Here is a 17,515-nt window from a genome sequence, read left to right as displayed (position 1 = left end):
TTTTAAGGTCTTTATGTTGTTCAGGGAAACCCTGGTGGTGTAGTGGTTAAAAGCTACGGCTGCTAACCAAAAGGCCGGCAGCTGGAATCCACCAGGCACTCCTTGGAAACTCTATAGGGGCAGTTCTACTCTCTCCTATTGGATCACTGTGAGTCGGTAATCAACTTGATGGCAGTGGGTTTGGTTTTTGGGTTTGTGTTGTTCAGAGTGAAAGTAAGGGTATTAAATAAATGTAGACTTTGGTATGTTAATCATGTTGTAATTTTTCCATAGCCTACTAAAAAAATGGAAAATCAACACATTCTTCCAAACAAAACAAACCCATTGTTGTTGAGTTGATTCTGACTCATAGCAACTCTATAGAACAGAGTAGAACAGCCCTATAGGGTTTCCAAAGAGCAGCTCGTGGATTCAAACTGCTGACCTTTTGGTTAGCAGCCAAATGCTTAACCACTACACCACCAGGGCTCCGTTCTTCCAAACAGTAAATAGTAAAATATAATAAAAATAATAATTCCAAAAGAGAGTAAAAAGGGAGAGAGAAAGTGTAGAGAATAATAAGCTGAATAGAAAGGAGAAAATAGTAAATGTAACCAAGTAGATCAGTAAAAGTATTAAATGTTAATGGATTAAATTATTCAAATATTATCATATTAAATTTTTTTTAACCTAATACTGTTAAAGAGTATACATATAACATAAAGATACAGAGGTTAAGCTGAAAGAATAGAAAAAGATATACTATGAAAATACCAACCAAAAGACAATGATATTAATACCAAATAATACATAAGGCAAATATCATTACTAGGGTGACATCATAGAGGTAGGATTTACAACACATAGGAAAATCACATCAGATGACAAAATGGTGGACTATCATACAATATTGGGAGTCATGGCCTAGCCAAGTTGACACACATTTTGGGGGGACACAATTCAATCCATGACATAGGGGGACATCAAGTCCCTGGTGGTGTAATGGTTAAGAGCTACGACTGCTGACCAAAAGGTCAGCAGTTCGAATCCACAAGGTGCTCCTTAGAAACCATATGGGGCAGTTCTACTCCACCCTATAGGTTTGCTTTGAGTCAGAATCCACACGAGGGCAATGGGTTTGGTTTTGTTTTATGATGGTAATGAGGCAGGATTAGACGCAGTTATGTTAATGAGTCAGGACTCAATCTGCAACATTAGGTTGTTCTTAAATCAATCTCCTTTGAGATATAAAAGACAGGAGCAGAGATACAGGGAATAGCGTGTCCTTTGGCCCCAGGCTTCCTGCACTGAGAAGCTTCTCAACCTGGGAAGATTGATGACAAGGATATTCCCCAAGAGCTGATGAAGAAAGAAAGACTTTCACTGGAGCTGTCACCCTGCATTCGGAATTCTAGCCTCCTAGGCTGTGAGAGAATAAATTTCTCTTTGCTAAAGCCATCCACTTGTGGTATTTCTGTTATAGCAGCATTAGATAACCAAGACATCCTATGTGATTGTTCTCTTAAAATCTTCAAATTTCCTTCTGTACACCAGGAAAATAATCATCAAGGAAAGTCATTTTAAGGGAAACCCTGGTGGCGTAGTGGTTAAGTGCTACAGCTGTTAACCAAAAGGTCAGCATTTTGGATCCACCAGGCGCTCCTTGGAAACTCTGTGGGGCAGTTCTACTCTGTCCTATAGGGTTGCTATGAGTCGGAATCAACTCAATGGCAGTGGGTTTGGTTTTTGGGTTTTTATGATAGTTGGAGACCTTCCAGAGCAGAACTCTGCATAAGAATCCAGCCGACTTCAGAAACGGCCCTGTCATTACAAAACTAAGTGGAAACAACTTTTTTTGCTATAGTTCACTTAATTTCAACAAAGCTTTTATAAACCTCTTATAGTTAGTGTCTCCCCATGGACAAAGTAATTGCAAATGAAATTAAGTAAGAAAATGTTTACCATTCTTATTTGTGTGTGATGTTACTATTGTTAGCAGCCATCAAGTCACCCCCAACTCAGGGCAACCCCATGTGTTAGAGAGTAGGACTGCTCCAAGGGTTTTCCTGGCTACAATCTTCATGGAAGCAGATGGCCAAGCATTTCTTCCATGAAGCCACTGGTTGGATTCGAACCACTAACCTTTAGGCGAGCAGCCGATCACAAACAGCTTGTGCCACCCAGGCTCCTTCCTCTGTGATAGCGCTTCTTTAATTGGCAATTATCTCTTTGGTGTCTGTCTCTGCTTGAACTTTTCTGTGATAAATTTGCTATCATATGAGTGTGTTTGTGTGTGTGTGTGTGTGTACACACATTACAAGGAAAGGACATTTATTTTGACTCTTACAACTGGAAGAACCTTTAGAAATCATTAGAATGAATTGTTATTATTATTGATTTATGTCTATTTCTCCCACCAGATATTGGGATCCTCACAGCAGGAATCATGGACTCATCCACCTCAGTAGCATCAACTCCAAACATATGAATTGCCATATGGTAGGTTCTAACAAATGGTTTTTTAATAACAAATGCATATCATATACTCCATCCTTCTTGTTTTATACATGAGAAGAATGAGGCCCACAAAGGTGACAAGCCTAAGTTCATACAACTAGTAAGTAGCAAAGCCATGCACAAAATTTAGGTTTTGACTCTTATAGGGCACTTTCCAAATGTCCAAGCTACCTTACCATTTTCAAATTGTACAAGGAATGTTCCCCTAAAATGCCATCTCATATGAGGGTGTGGTTAACTGTCCTCAGTTAAATGAAGGTATGGGGAACACAAGGCACCCTTAGTCTGGAACAATACCTCTACCTCCTCCAAGATTAGCCATTATGAACAGGATGGGGCAGGACTGTAAGACACAACCTCAGAGACTCATTGTGCATTGCTGTTCACCCCGACAGTGAGCTTGAAACTGAATTGTAGCTCCAATGCTGCTTTGAAAGGTAGAGCTCTGGCTCAAAGAAAAATAAAGGCCTCACTCAGCAGAGGCCATGTTGTGAGGACGATGGATTAGATAGATGGGCAGAAACGTTTGTTTCTGTCCTGTTTTACACTTTGTGCAAAGTATTCTCACTTTCATTCATTACCTCCTTAACCATCCTGTGGAGTAGGGAGGGCGATTATTAATAGCGTAAATGTAAAGGTGAAAAACCCACCAAAATGTAAAGGTGAGGAACCTGTAATTGGAAAAAATTAAACAAATTTTGCGGTCTTACAGATAGTAAGTGGTTCACAGACTTTAGAATCAGACAATTATATCAGGTTCTACCACAGACTAACTGTGTGACTTTGCTTGAGTAACTTCTCAACCCAGACTCTGTTTCCTTTCCTTGTCTGTATGGGGATATTCAACTGTGAAGATTAAAAGAGATATTGCCTGTAATACATAAAGGGTGCTCAATAAATGGCAGAGAGCATGTTATCTAGTTTATGTCCTACGTACTGTGTGAGGATGTATTGTTAAAATTAATGTTTGCAAGAAGATTTTGCATTTATGAAAAGAAAGGTGTCATTTTATCAAGTTTGCGGCAGTATGATTGATTTCAGAAGAGATTTTCTCCAGTACCTTCTGTCAGAACTACTGTTTTCATTGAAAATAAGTACATTGTGGGGGTAGAAATTGGCGAGGGTGGAAGGAGAGGATTACGTATAGTTCAGATAAGACTACACATTTGCATAAATCAGCTGCAATCAGTTTCCAAGTTAAAGCAAATCCAAGAGGAAGAATAATGAAGTTTGTTACAATAACAATGGACTCATTGCCTTTTTCATAAGGCTGTTTGAAGACCCAACTCTATTGGTAAATAGGGAATGATGATAATGAGATGTTTTGACATTTTAGTCTAGATGTGCAAATTGGTTATAGTGACCAGTTTCAGCAACACAAGAAAATAACATCATGGATACCTGTTTTTCCACTTTTCCATCCTGGGGTGACAGTCATTTATCTGGACGTGCCATGGCTTTCCCACTTGCTGGGTTTGTGGTCTTGGGTCAATTTATAAATGTTTCTAAGAGCATTTCATTATTCTGTAAAATAAAAAACAAACAAACTCGTTGCCATCCAATCAATTCCAACTCATGGTGACCCCAAGTGTTACAGGGTAGAATTACTTTACAAGGTTTTCTTGGCTGTAATCTTTATGGAAGCAGATTGCCAGGCCTTTCTTCCTCAGTGCCTGTGGGTGGATTTGAACTGCCAACCTGTAAGTTAGTAATCAAGTGCAAACCATTTGCTCTACCCAGGGACCTTCATTTGTAAAATTGTTGTTAGTTACCATGGAGTAAATTCTGACTCAAGGCAGCCCCACGTGTGCAGAGCGGAACTGCTCCATGGGATTTTCAAGACTGTGACCTTTTGGAAGCAGATTGCCAGATCCGAACCACCAAACTTGCGGTTAGTAGTGGAATGCCTAACCATCTGCGCCACCTGGTAATTCAACCTTAGCGGGTTGTTTTGAGAATTAAATGCAACAAGGTATGTGCTCTGTAATGAATTATGCCCCCTAACCCAAAATATGTGTTGAATTCCTGGCCCTTGAACCTGTGTATGTGATCCTGTTTGGAAATAGGATTTTTCTTTTTTTATATTAATGAGGTCATACTAGCGTAAGATGGATCCTAAACCTCATCACTTCTTAATGATAAAAGACCAGAATAGAAGAGAGACACACACAAAGGCAGATAGACACCAAAGATTGCTGGCAGACACCAGAAACTAGGAAAGAGACTCACAGAAGGAATCAACATGCTGAGAGCCTGGTTTGGACTTTTAGCCTCTAGAACTGTGAGAAAATAAATTTCTATTCTTTAAAGCCACTCGTTTATGGTATTTTTTATATGGCACAAGCCAGGTAACTAGGGCAGTGTGCAAAAGGGCCCAGAACAAAAATATCTACCACAAGTGGTATGGCAGTCTGTCCTTAAATTTTATAGCAATTGCCAGATTTTTTGGAATCATAGACCTTATTCACTATTCAATATAAATGTTAAAAAATATTCATAGCCAGTTCATTTCTATCAGACATTAATAATAATGTATTTTAGCAGAAAACGACTCAATGTATTATACATTATAATAAATTGTAGGATATAAGAGATTAAAATTTATACTTATAAAATATTGAAAAAGGAGTTAAAATGAATTGGTTCAGTACAAAACTCAATGAAAATCATGAGAAACTATGCAGCGCTGAATAATGAGCTAAACCAACGCCTTGGCTCTTAGTAAATGTCATAGAAAGCAAACAGTTTATTCCCAGATGCTGAAATATGTGTTACCTAATGGTTGGAATAATGAATTTCTAAAATAAGGAAAAGACAAATATCTAAGAAATAAATTATAAAAATGATCAGCATGATTATTAAACTGAATAATTAATCATGAATCATCAAAGACCTAAAATTTATCTCATTTCTACAAAGCATTCTCTTATAGCAGTAGCTATTTATAAACTATAGTATGGGGAAAAGAAAATGCTTTGAAGCCTCATGTAATCCAGGTTAAGTGACAACCCTAAAAAGTAGGGGGTTTTGTTTGTTTGTTTTGCTTTGTTATGTATTGTTTTTATGGGTAAGATAAGAAATAGTGATATTAACCCTGCTAAGTGTTTTTGTGTGTGTATGTGTGCTTTAAGAGAAAACTTACAGCTCAAGTTAATTTCTCATACAAAAATGTATACACATTTTGTTTTGTGACATTAGTTGCAATTCCCATGATGTGACAGTACACTCTCCCTTTCCACCCCAGATTCCCTGTGTCTGTTCAACCAGTTTCTGTCCCTTCCTGCCTTCTCATCCTGCCTCTGGACAGGAGCTGCTAAGTTTTCATCGAGCTTGAAAGAATATGTGTGAATAAAGATTGTAACCTGCAAAGTAGAATACAAATGTGATTGGCTTCCCCTTGCAGTAACTTGAGTGTAGCTCTATGACTAACGAATTATTGTATCCCAGAATTTTACATGTTGTCTGGCTCGCAGTAGATACCAAAGATTATGAAATAAGAAGACCACATGGAGTCCAAGCACATTTTATTAAGTGGTGGTACCTCAATATCATCCTTGTAACCCCAGTTGTCTCTCCACTAGCAACTCTATTTGAACTGTCCCAAACCAAAAATCAAACCCGTTGCCATGGAGTCGATTCTGACCCATAGCAACCCTACAGGACAGAGTAGAACTGCCCCATAGGGTTTCCAAGGAGTGCCTGGTAGATTCGAACTGCTGACCTTTTGGTTAGCAACCAAACGCTTAACTACTCTGATCAACCGCTTAAGAAGTGATCTCTTTCTATTTTAAAAGGAGCCCTGGTGGTGAAGTGGTTAAAGCGACCAACTGCTAACCTAAAAGTGTTGGGTTCGCAACCACCAGTGGCTCCTCAGGAGAAAGATGTGGCAGTCTGCTTCCGTGGAGATTTACAGGCTCAGAAGCCCTATGCGGTCACTATGAGTTGGAGTCAACTCAATGGCAGTGGGTTCTATTTTAAAATATGTTGGCACTTGTTCATTATGTAATTCCTTTAATAACTGCTAATTCACAGTTTCATGCATAAATCTATCATTTCACTAAGTGGACTATAAATTCCTGGAGGTTAGGCTTAAATATCAAAAGTGTTTGCACCCTTCACTCTGCTTTCATTGCACATACTTGTTCAATACATTGACATTAAAGACCCTGGACTGCTCCTCCTTTCCTTTTGAAACAGGGCACCATTCACCAGTAACCCTTGTTTTCCTCTGATGGAAGACCAATCCTATTGTCAGATAGTTCACCGTTCCTCACCTCCTAAACCAGCTCGTAACATTCTTAATAGTAAAGATTTTCTTCTCCAACTCTCATTCCCTGTAGGAACTAGCAAAGTTCCTGGCTTGTTCTATTTCAGTGAATATTTGAGAAATGATTTGTGATTGGGCAAAAACAACTAACAATAAGCTCATCATGTCTAGCCCACCAAATAGAATTCTCTACTCCTGTTTGCATTTTGGAAACCCTGGTGACATAGTGGTTAGGAGCTACAGCTGCTAACCAAAAGGTCAGCAGTTCAAATCCACCAGGCCCTCCTTTGAAACTCTGGGGGCAGTTTCACTCTGTCCTATGATCGCTATGAGTTGGAATTGACTTGATGGCAATGGGTCTTTCCATTTTACTTCCTTCTAATGAGGAAAGAGTCTTCTTGCTGAGAAGGAGACTAAGGGGATCTACATAACAAAGGGTCTAAGCAGAATGGTATTACAGTATTTGCAAGGTTAAGAAGAATGGCTAAAATTTGGTAAGTGTTATGGATTGGCTATTTTTAAAGCCCATTTGTGGATAAAAGTAAAGAATGAAATTCCTTTAATTACTTTTACCCATTGAACTGCACTGGTTAAACTTGACATGCCTCCTATAGTACTGATCCACCTGGGTCTCTGAATGTTCGAGGGCTATAATTAAAAGGATGAGTGCATTAAAGAAACTGTGGATCGATTAAAGTCTGAGGGAGTCTTGGAGCAGGTTGTTTAACAGAGAGGAATTTTGGCAACGGTATAATATGTGCTGTAATAAACAGAGGGAAGTCACAGCTGCGGTTCTTTGCTTTTTCTTCCTTGCTCTCTCTAAGCTTCCCAAACCTCCTGCAGTCCAACAGGCTACGTTTGAGAATCTCAAGTTCAGTGTTATCTCTCACAAAGTGGAAAGAGAACACATTCTAGTGGCTCTTCGGCAACTAAGGACAACAACGACATGTACAACAGAGCAAGATTTTGCACAAGGTATTTATCAGTGTTGTACATAGTGACAAAGAAAGGAACCCTAAACATCCAACAGTGCAGAACTAAATGATTTTTACTATAGCCATATAATGTAGTACTATGTGGCCAAGTATGCTGTGGGAGAAAATTTACTATTATGAAAAAATGTTTTTGATATATATTTAAGTAATAAGTTATAAATTGTTTATATCAAGTAATCCAGTATATATATAAAAAACCAAAAAAACCAAACCCAGTGTTGTCCAGTCGATTCCGACTCCTAGCAACTCCATAGGACAGAGTAGAACTGCCCCATAGAGTTTCCAAGGAGCACCTCGTGGATTGGAACTGCTGACTCTTTGGTTAGCAGGCATAGCATTTAACCACTACACACCACCAGGGTTTCCATTATACATATATATACACGTTTTTATGTGTATATGTATATATATACATGTATATATATATTTCTGAAATTTCTATAATAAGCATATTATTTTGTCTCTGGAAACACACACATAAATATTTTTTTAAAGGAGGGCCTATCTTGCATACTTATTTCTGAAGCTCTGTTTCTGAGAACTCAGTATTGAAGAAAAATGCAAGTTTAATAAAGTTAAATCTGTAGATCTTCTCTGTTAACATTCAATTCACACACACACAAAAAAAATTCAAAAATACCTTGCCTGGGGGCAGAAGAAAGGGGGGAGTTGAAGGGAGGGAAGAAGGAGACTGAAGACTGCTCAGATGTCCTGTTAAATGGAATCTGCCTGAGCATGCTCTGCTTAAGCTGCCAAATATCTTTTCTCAAAGAAATACTGAGGAGGTGCTGCTTCAGCTGATGAAATCAACCTGACCAGTTCCTTTGGTCTCCTTCCCTCCTCTGCTTCCAGTGCATTGTGCAGGAGAAAGTTTAAACCATCTTCCTGTCAGGTGGAACAAGAGAATAAGCACCAGGTGGCCATGTCTCTGGTCCTCCTGCTCAGGGTGCAGCTGCTGAGGTAGAGGGACAGGGTCTGGCCCAGGGCACACACTGTCCCTGCACTGAGGGTTGGCTAAGCACAATGTGCTCACTTCACATCCAAAAGTCTAGGTTTCCGACTGAAAGAGCCAGATGCTTGTACTGTGGGGTTGACTGACCTTTAAGAATGTGTGGACCTGTCTAAAGAGCAAGTTCAATCTTTTACAAAAGGAATTTCACCTGGCAAGTTCAACTCAATGACCCTGTCTTCTTGTTAGTTGCTATCCAGTTGATTCTGACTCATGGCAACCCCATGTGTTATGGAGTAGAACTATTCCATAGGGTTTTCTTGACTGTAGTCTTAATGGATGCAGACTGCCAGGCCTTTTCTTCCATGGTACTGCTGGAGGGGGTGGGGGTTGAACTGCCAAACTTTAGGTTAGCCAAATCAAAACCAAATCCATTATCGCTGAGTCGATTGTGACTCATAGTGACCCTATAGGACTGAGTAGAACTGCCTCATAGTGTTTCCAAGGCTGTAATCTTTAAAGAAGCAGGCTGCTACATCTTTTCTCCGTGGAGTTGGTGGGTTCGAACTGCTGACCTTTTAGTCAGCAGTCGAGCGCAAATCACTTGCACCTTTGGTGGCTATAATAAAAGTTGGGACATGAGGAAAAGCTGTGGAAAAGGAGAATTTTATACTAAATTTAACCGATAAATTAAAAAATTTTTTGAACAATTAAATAAAGCAAAACATCTACAAGGTGCTCTCAGAGGTAAAGTAAGCTAAGGAGCTCTGTCCTCCAGTACCTCACCATCCCAGCCTGGGAACCAGACATACACATAACTGTCATATGATTTGATGACAGCGAATGAGCACTGGAGATCCAATTTGTCACCCACTGCTCTGTAAAAAATCCCTTTGCCATCAAGTCGATTCCGACTCATAGCAACCCTATAGAACAGAGTAGAACTGCCCCATAGAATTTCCAAGGAGCACCTGGTGGATTTGAACTGCTGACCTTTTGCTTAGCAGCCATAGATCCTAACCACTATGCCACCAGGGTTTCCCCCTTTGCTCCATGAACTTAAATATAGACACTCTAGTCTTAGGAATTCTTGTGTGACTAAGTCAGTAGAAAAGATGACTGGAAAAAGGCTAACAAGACATATGAGAATAAACTAGATATCAGGATAAATGGTCCCAATCCTGGTTCAGCTGCTGACTAAAATTTGTGATTTGAAGCAGCTACCTCCTTTTTCCAAATTTCCTTTTTTCTAAAACTTCACCCAGCTCTGGGATTTTCAGATTGTCATAAAAACAGCATTTCTGCAAAAGTCTGTGAAAGGTAGCTGTGTTATAACTGTCGTCCTCTCAGCTGATATCATAGAATATTACACATAAAAAAAACATGGTAGCCCTTGAAGTCTTTCCTCGCTCTCTCTTGCACCTTTTCTTTTCAGTTCCCTGCTGCAACCCCACTCAATGTAAACTGCATGGAAATCTTTGATAAGTCAGTCTTCCCAGTGATGCTCATTGACATGTAACCTGGTATAACAAATTCAATTCTGAAAGTGTGCTTTCACAAGTAAACCAGAACTCAGAAGTTGGCTTGACAAAACCATTTGGCAGTTGATCTCCTGTTTTGTTTTAGCTTGACTCATGTAGTTCTGCTTCTGGCTCAGCCCAACTCACTCCTATCTACCATGGAGCATGCTGACAAATAAAGTGCAGATCTTGCCTTCAAGTTACTGAGAGTCTAGCAGAACAGCAATGACAAATACCATATTTTCATGCAAATAGCCAACCGCACAACCCCCCTCACTATTTTCCTAAGCAAGCTATGTCACACATTATATGTTTGTGCACACTATTTATATGGGTGCATTATTTGTGAAAAAATATAGTAAGTATGCAACTAACCACAATATAAGGCAGAGTAAGGTTAAGTGCCCTTAGAAGGAAAAAGGCAAAAGGACCTGTGAGGTTCTGAAGATAAAGAACACACATTTGGCTTAAGAAAGATGTGTCAGGAAAGAGGCCATTTGAACTGAACCTTGGAGAATGGAGTCATGTTTTGATAAGACAGCAAGTCATACTAAATAAGTGAAGACAATTACAAAGGAATATGTGTTATGAGTGCAGGTTTGGAGAATGCGCAGTTCACTTGGTCGCAGGACATACAGCTGGAAGAGTAGAGATGCCAGATCATGAAAGGCCTTCAACGCCAGTGTTTAAAAAGTGTACTATGGGGTAGACTATAGAGAGCCTCTGAATGTTTCTAACTAGAGTCATGGCATGATTAGAGTGTGTGTGCGGTGAATGAGGTCAGTGAGTGTAGATTTAAAAATTAAGGTCATTCTTAAGTGTCTAATGAATAAGGAAGACTGAAGAAGAATTGATGTCTTTGAATTGTGGTGTTGCTGAAGAATATTAAACATACCATAGACTACCAAAAGAAAGAACAAATCTGTCTTGGAAGAAGTACAAACAGAATTCTCCTTAGGAGGATGGATGGCGAGACTACTTTTCATATACTTTGGACATGTTATCAGGTGACATCAGTCCCTGGAGAAGAACATCATGCTTAGTAAAGTAGAGGATCATCAAAAAAGAGGGAGACCCTCAATGAGATGGATTGACACAGTGGCTGCAACAATGGGCTCAAGAATAACAATGATTGTGAGGGTGGCATAGGATTGGGTAGTGTTTCCTTGTGTTGTAATAGAGTTGCTGTGAGTCAGAGCTGGCTCGACAGCACCCAACAACAACAACAAGAAGAATAAGTGTCTTAGGCTGGGTTCTTTAGAGAAGCAAAACCAGTACAGCATATATATATACATAGAGAGAGAGAGGGAGAGATTTATATCAAGGAAATGGCTCACATGGTTGTAGAGGCTGGAATGTTCCAAGTCCATGGGTTACGAGAGGGGCTTCTTCTGATTCGTGTAGCCGCAGGGGCTGAAGGACCCAAGATTGTCAGGTCAGACAGCAAGGCTCTTGCTCACAGGCTGTGAAGATTGATGAATCCCAAGATTGGCAGGCAAGACAACAGGTAAGCTGCTATCTCAAGTCCTAAAAACTGAAGGTTAGATAAACAGGAGCCAGCTGCAGGATTCAGAGCAAGCGAAAGCCTGCTAGCTTTGCCAGAAAGTCCAGTTATATTTGATGCAGGCCACAGCCCCAAGAAACTCCCTTTCAACTGATTGGCTACTCACAACAGATTATGTCATGGAGGTGATCACATTATATCAGATCTCATCATGGAAGTGATCACATCATCATACAACTGCCAAGCTACATCATAACTGCCAAACCACTGAGAATCATGGCCCATCCATACTGACACACAACCTTAATGATCACACTAAATAAGTAATGACAAGGCCTGAGAATCTGCTAAACTTGGCTATTGATTAGCAATGGATATTCAAGAAAAGGAATTAGGACTGAACTGGAAGTTTTGAGCCAAGTTGTTAATGAGAAAAATATTGGCACTGTTGAAAGAGCCAGGGAGGTTAGGAGGAGGTGCTGTTATGATGGAAAGCAATACGTTAGGTGTGAATATCATTGAGCTTCAAAGACCCGAGGGACACAGAATGAAGATGTCGATTAGTTAGTCTGAAAGTGGGTTATGAGCTGAAATCTCAGTTCAGGTTAGTATTCCTGATTTGGTAATCATCACTCTTAGGTGGTGACTGATCGAAGCCATGAACATACAGGAGAGGTAAGCCGTGATGACTGAGTAAAGAAGAAAAAAGAGGGAAGAAAGGATCTTCTGCCAGAAGCCTGCCTTGAACTCTGGTTAGTGGGTCTGGCCAGTACTCATAGAAGCACAAATCTGTGGGATTCTTAGTTTCATTCACACCAGAGACTAGTCCATTCCAAAGCACCAACAGTTGGTTTTGGTTTGAAATTGACCACAGGAATCTGATCTAGGCCAGAGTAAGCCCCAGAGGTCATCTCTGCTTATGAGAAGGCCAGAAAAAAGGACTGTCTCAGCTTCATCTGGCCTCCTGCTCGATATAGTCAGCAAATTCATAGAACGTGAATGTTAAGTCACGGTTTCATGCATATTAGCATAGAACAAAGCATCTATAAATGCGTTGTAAATTATTATGTTTTATGATTGTTGCAGATAGTGTAAAGAACAATCAGAATGTTAATGATAGATCCCTTGAAATAAAAAGTCTTAGCAATAAACCTGCTCAGCCTTCTTGTTTGATAGTTGAAGAAACAGGCTGAGGAGGGGTCAGCTTGTCTGAGGTCACAGAGAGTCAAGGATGGAGCTTAGGCCTCTGGGCATCTAGTCAAGTCCTCCTTCCTTTTTTCATGCAAGTTAATTCCTCCCCCCAGCCTTTTTTTTTTTTTTAATCCATTCAACAGGATTCAATATTTAGTAAAGAAAAGTTTTATTTCTTCCTTTATGTTTTAGTTCTAAGCTTGAAGGCATTTTGGAAAAGTTGCCACCAAGTTGGGAAATGGGGAAGGGCTTAAAAAATAACAAGTTCAATCCAATTCTATTGAACTTGATTATTTGGTATGATAAAGCTTTGGCTAGGTGCGACAGGAGACAAAGAAGTGAGTCAGAGGGAGGGGCCCTGTCCTCCAACACTTCACCGTTCCTGTCAGGGAGACAGAACATGCAAACGGCTAAAGCAAAGCTGAAGGAGATAAGAACTACCCTTGAAAAATAAACAAATTAAACATTTTTGGTTTTGTTTGCTTCCTGAATGGCTGCAAAACTGGGGGCTCTGGTGTTTGGCACATCTTGTGACATGCTGGGAGATGAAGAAAGGGAGTCTTTAAGCAGGTCTTTTTTCCATAGTGCTAGGCATTCTAGAATTTTTTTTTTTTTTAAGTGGAACAAACCTCTCCCTTCCATCTGTTTTAATACACTCTTAAACTCTAGTGGCCTCAACAGTAGAGTCCAGGAGAGGTGGGTGGAAGCATTCTATGACCCAGCAGACCCAGGACAAGAACGTACAGGGTTTCTTGGACCATTGCAAAGCTGCAGATGAACCTGATAGCATTTCTAAATAACAGCATGGCCTCAGCTTCGGGCCTGACTTCATGCTATTCCAGTCGTGTGACCTGTCTCCTCCAGTGATCTAAGATAACACTTATCACCATCTGCCTTAGAATCAAGTTACTGGTGTGTGTGCCTGCTTCCGCCACTAGAGTAGAGAGCAATGACCATGCCTTATTCAACTTTGTCCCCCAGAGCATTTGGCTCAGTCCCAGACACTTAGTAGATGCCCAGTAAGCATGCAGGGCTGGTGGAATTTTGGCAGGGTTCCTCATTTCTTGGGTAAAACCTATGGCTCTTCTGGCCCAATTTGAGGAGGATAATACGTTAAAAGCCTTTGTGTTGAATCAGATCCTGTGTGGATCTGATTTCAGAGATCAGAACTCTAAGGGAAATGCAATTTTCTTCGTGTAGTACTCAGGGCCGGTCTTTTCTCCTTCCATGCCTGTTCTTCTGTAAGTGGATAGAGGGGTTAATATATATTGTTCCTACAGATTTTGCTTTTTATTGTTCTATTATTTTGTAATGTAAAAATCAAATGTAAAATCCCTTCCGGTTAAATTTCTCTCTCTTATCTCTGCTGATCCTTAACATATGAGATGTGAAACAGTAAGTCATTGTTCTAAATTTAAGATTTACTTAAAACCAAACAAACAAAAAAAATCATCAGTAGAATCAAAGAAAGAGCACTAGACTGTTATTCAATAAACTGGCTGTTACCTTCTGTAAAGATAACCCTGATGTAAGAATCAGCACGAAGCTGGTTCCTATGAGGCAGAAATTGAATACACCTCTGTTTCCAACTTCTCCATTTCCAACAACAGCAGTTCCTCCTAAGGCACTCTTTCCTATTGGGATTGATAATTCATTGAAAGGGCCAGAGAGAACTTAAGGAAAAAACGTAAGTGAAGTAACAACTTTAATAACAGAGAAGGATGTAAACAGAAACAAAGATCTGCTAAGGATGAGGTTAGAGAGAGGTCGTAGCCAGGGCCCTCAATGTCTAAAAGAAGGCTTACTTATGTCTCACAGGGGAAGCATTTACCCTTCCCCCAACCAATGTTCATTCTGTCCCAGGGCTCTTGACCAGTTTGAACTGATTCGGTTAATGGCAGATGAAGCGAAACCAGAACAGACCCAAAGTTTTAAAATTTGGGTGATCAGGAGCGATAACCAGAACAGGAAAAATCACTGGACCAAGTCCTGGAACGGGAGACTCAGAAGAGGTGTAGTGAGTCCTTTCAGGAGCCTGATGCATGCCATAGGATTTTTGTCAGTACTGTGGACAGCGACACACATTCACTGCAGCTCAGTGGGCCACCATCTTTGAAAGTCGAAACAGCTGTTTCTGACTGCTCAAAATTCTCTGGGCAAGACAATTGGTTGCTATTCAATGCGTAAACACTGCCTTGTTTTCTAAAAAGGAGATTAACTTTCCAGCAGAGCTTCGACCTGTCATTTTTCCCATTCCACATATAGTTCTGATTCACCTAATTTTGAAAAATCGGGTCTGTTCTTGTTTCATGTCCTTGGCCGTGGCTTAACTGGGAAGAGCTGGTCTGAAGCCCTGTTCTCATCCATCAGGAAACTTTCAAACAGGAAACTCAGTGATGTCGCTTGGTGGTCTTGGCTATCAGTTGCTCCTCCCAGCTCTCAGCTGTGTTAGGTCTTTACACTCTGTTGCCACCATCTGGGTCTGTTGTCTTTGCAGCTTCTTCAAGGGCCATCGCAGCCACTGCCTGCATTGCTGTCCGCTCCCTGGGCTGACTTACCCACCACAGCCATCTCTCTTGGTCATCAGTGTTACAGCCCTTGAGCCGTATTATAGCTCTTTTATTTGGGTCTAGGAAATTCTCAGCACAAGGAGCCCGGGATCCAAAGGATACGATCCTCTTCTAGCTCTTGTTGATTAGGAGGTCCCCAAAAACTTCTGTGAGATTGGCTGCTTATATATGGACACTTCTTGTCAATTTCAGGGCATAGTTTTCATAAATTAACCAATCCATTAGGCAGATCATAAACTGACCAATCCTATTGGGTGGATTTGCAGGCCTATTATGCAGATATTAAACTGACCATTCACTTGCAAGATTGCTGCCCAATCATTTTGGAAGAGTAACAAATTCAGGGCCAGAAAGGCCAAATAAAGATACTCATTGCACTGTACTTTCCAAGCTCTGAACACAAAGTCTTTCACAGGTATTGAGATTTTTATTCTTTATCATAACCTGGATATGAACATTACTAACTTTGATTGGCAGATAAGGAAACGACTTGGAGATATTAACAAATTCTCTGAAATCACAGAACCTGTCAGTGGTAGAGTCAGAATTCCAATCCAGGGTGATTTTCTACTATACTACTCTGCTCTTTTCATCCACTTTAAACAAATCGCTTAACTTCTCTGGGTCTCGGTTTGGCTGTAAAATGGAATTAATAATACTTTCTAGTGTTCATGGAAAATAAAAATTATAAGCTGGTAATGGGAAATCCAAGGTCGAGAAGGGGAGAGTGTTGACGCTTCATGGGGTTGGCAACCAATGTCGCAAAACAACATGTGTATTAATTGTTTAATGAGAGACTAATTCACTCTGTAAATTTTTATCTAAAGCACAATTAAAAAAAAAGGTCAAGCTAAAGAAAAAAAGAAAAGAAAATAATGTATGAAAAACAGTGAAGACTTTGGAAACCTGAAAGAGTTAAGCAAATCTAAGAGATTATCACATTACCAAATATCCAGGCCAGTGGCCCAGGTCACCAAATCCTGCTTTAAAATAAAAGTAAAATTGGAAAGCTGTTGATCTCAGTAACAACAATTTTACAGTCCTTGTTTTGCTCAAGGTCTTGCCATTTTATATCCCTAGATCAAGTTGTCAGATTGTGTCTCTTGTGAGTTCAAGCACACTTACCTGCAGAATTGGAAAAATCAAAACAACAACAAAATAAATAAAATGAAACTAAGAAAATGTAAAAATAATTTTTTGAGTATTCTTTAATCATTAAATTAGCAATAAATAAATAAATAAGATTCAAAACCAGGTTTGTTACTGAGAGAACAGTTTTCTAAATTCCTCCATTGCCTACTTTACCCTTAAGGTTTCAAAAACTTGATCATAGCTTTTAGTTTAAGGAAGCTACCGTTCATACAGAAAGAAAAAAGAAGGAGAAGTCCATTCCTTCCAGTTCCAGTGTTGGTGAAAGGAAAAAGATGAAAGTAAGAAGATCAGACACCAGGCTTCTTTTCCCCAATCTTGGGACCAAATATATTGAAGTGTGTGAAGTGAGGGGTTAGCAGTTATTGAGAAATATCCAACTAAGCATGGGTCAACCCAAATACAATAAAAATAAGAGTCTGCTTTCACATTCACAGTACGCTGGAGTCTAAAGTTGGAGTCTCCAGCCCTCAGCCTGGTGCTACCTCCAAGATGGTGCAGAAACAATGAGGATGCAATGACCCAGGAAGGTAGTTATGTCTGAGGCAACACAGACATGTTCATTACAGTATTGCTTATAAGGTCAAAAAGGTACATATTGTTTCTAAGTTTAATCATAACAATAAAAGTTTAAATAAATTGAGATACCCTATTTTGAAAGAAAATTTTGTGAGGGAGCTGATGTTGAATATAAAAAAATGTTTTAGCACGGTGATGTGAGATTTTTCTCTTTGCTCTGCTTGTCATCCACTGATTTTTGAAACATTTGAACTTTAAAGGACTTCTTTTTTGGTAAATAAATCTGTGTCTTTCAATAACATTGGACTTTTTGTATATAAGACCTTTACATTTTGCTTGCACTCATTCACTCAAA

General features: G+C 39.7%; 1 long non-coding RNA gene across 1 annotated transcript in view; it reads left to right on the top strand.

The window, feature by feature from the left end:
- The window catches only part of LOC126073620 (uncharacterized), a 36,102-nt gene extending 18,858 nt beyond the window's left edge, over nucleotides 1-17,244 (top strand). The window contains exons 4-6 of the long non-coding RNA XR_007516796.1: nucleotides 2,400-2,478; nucleotides 7,588-7,738; nucleotides 17,079-17,244. This is a non-coding gene — a long non-coding RNA (uncharacterized LOC126073620). The remainder of the gene's footprint in view (nucleotides 1-2,399; nucleotides 2,479-7,587; nucleotides 7,739-17,078) is intronic.
- Nucleotides 17,245-17,515: the final 271 nt, after the last annotated feature.

The sequence above is a fragment of the Elephas maximus genome, chromosome 1 (assembly GCF_024166365.1).
Source record: "Elephas maximus indicus isolate mEleMax1 chromosome 1, mEleMax1 primary haplotype, whole genome shotgun sequence".
Classification (NCBI taxonomy): domain Eukaryota; kingdom Metazoa; phylum Chordata; class Mammalia; order Proboscidea; family Elephantidae; genus Elephas; species Elephas maximus.
The sequence above is the reverse complement of the archived record's forward strand: the minus strand, read 5'-3'. Positions and strand labels throughout refer to the sequence as shown.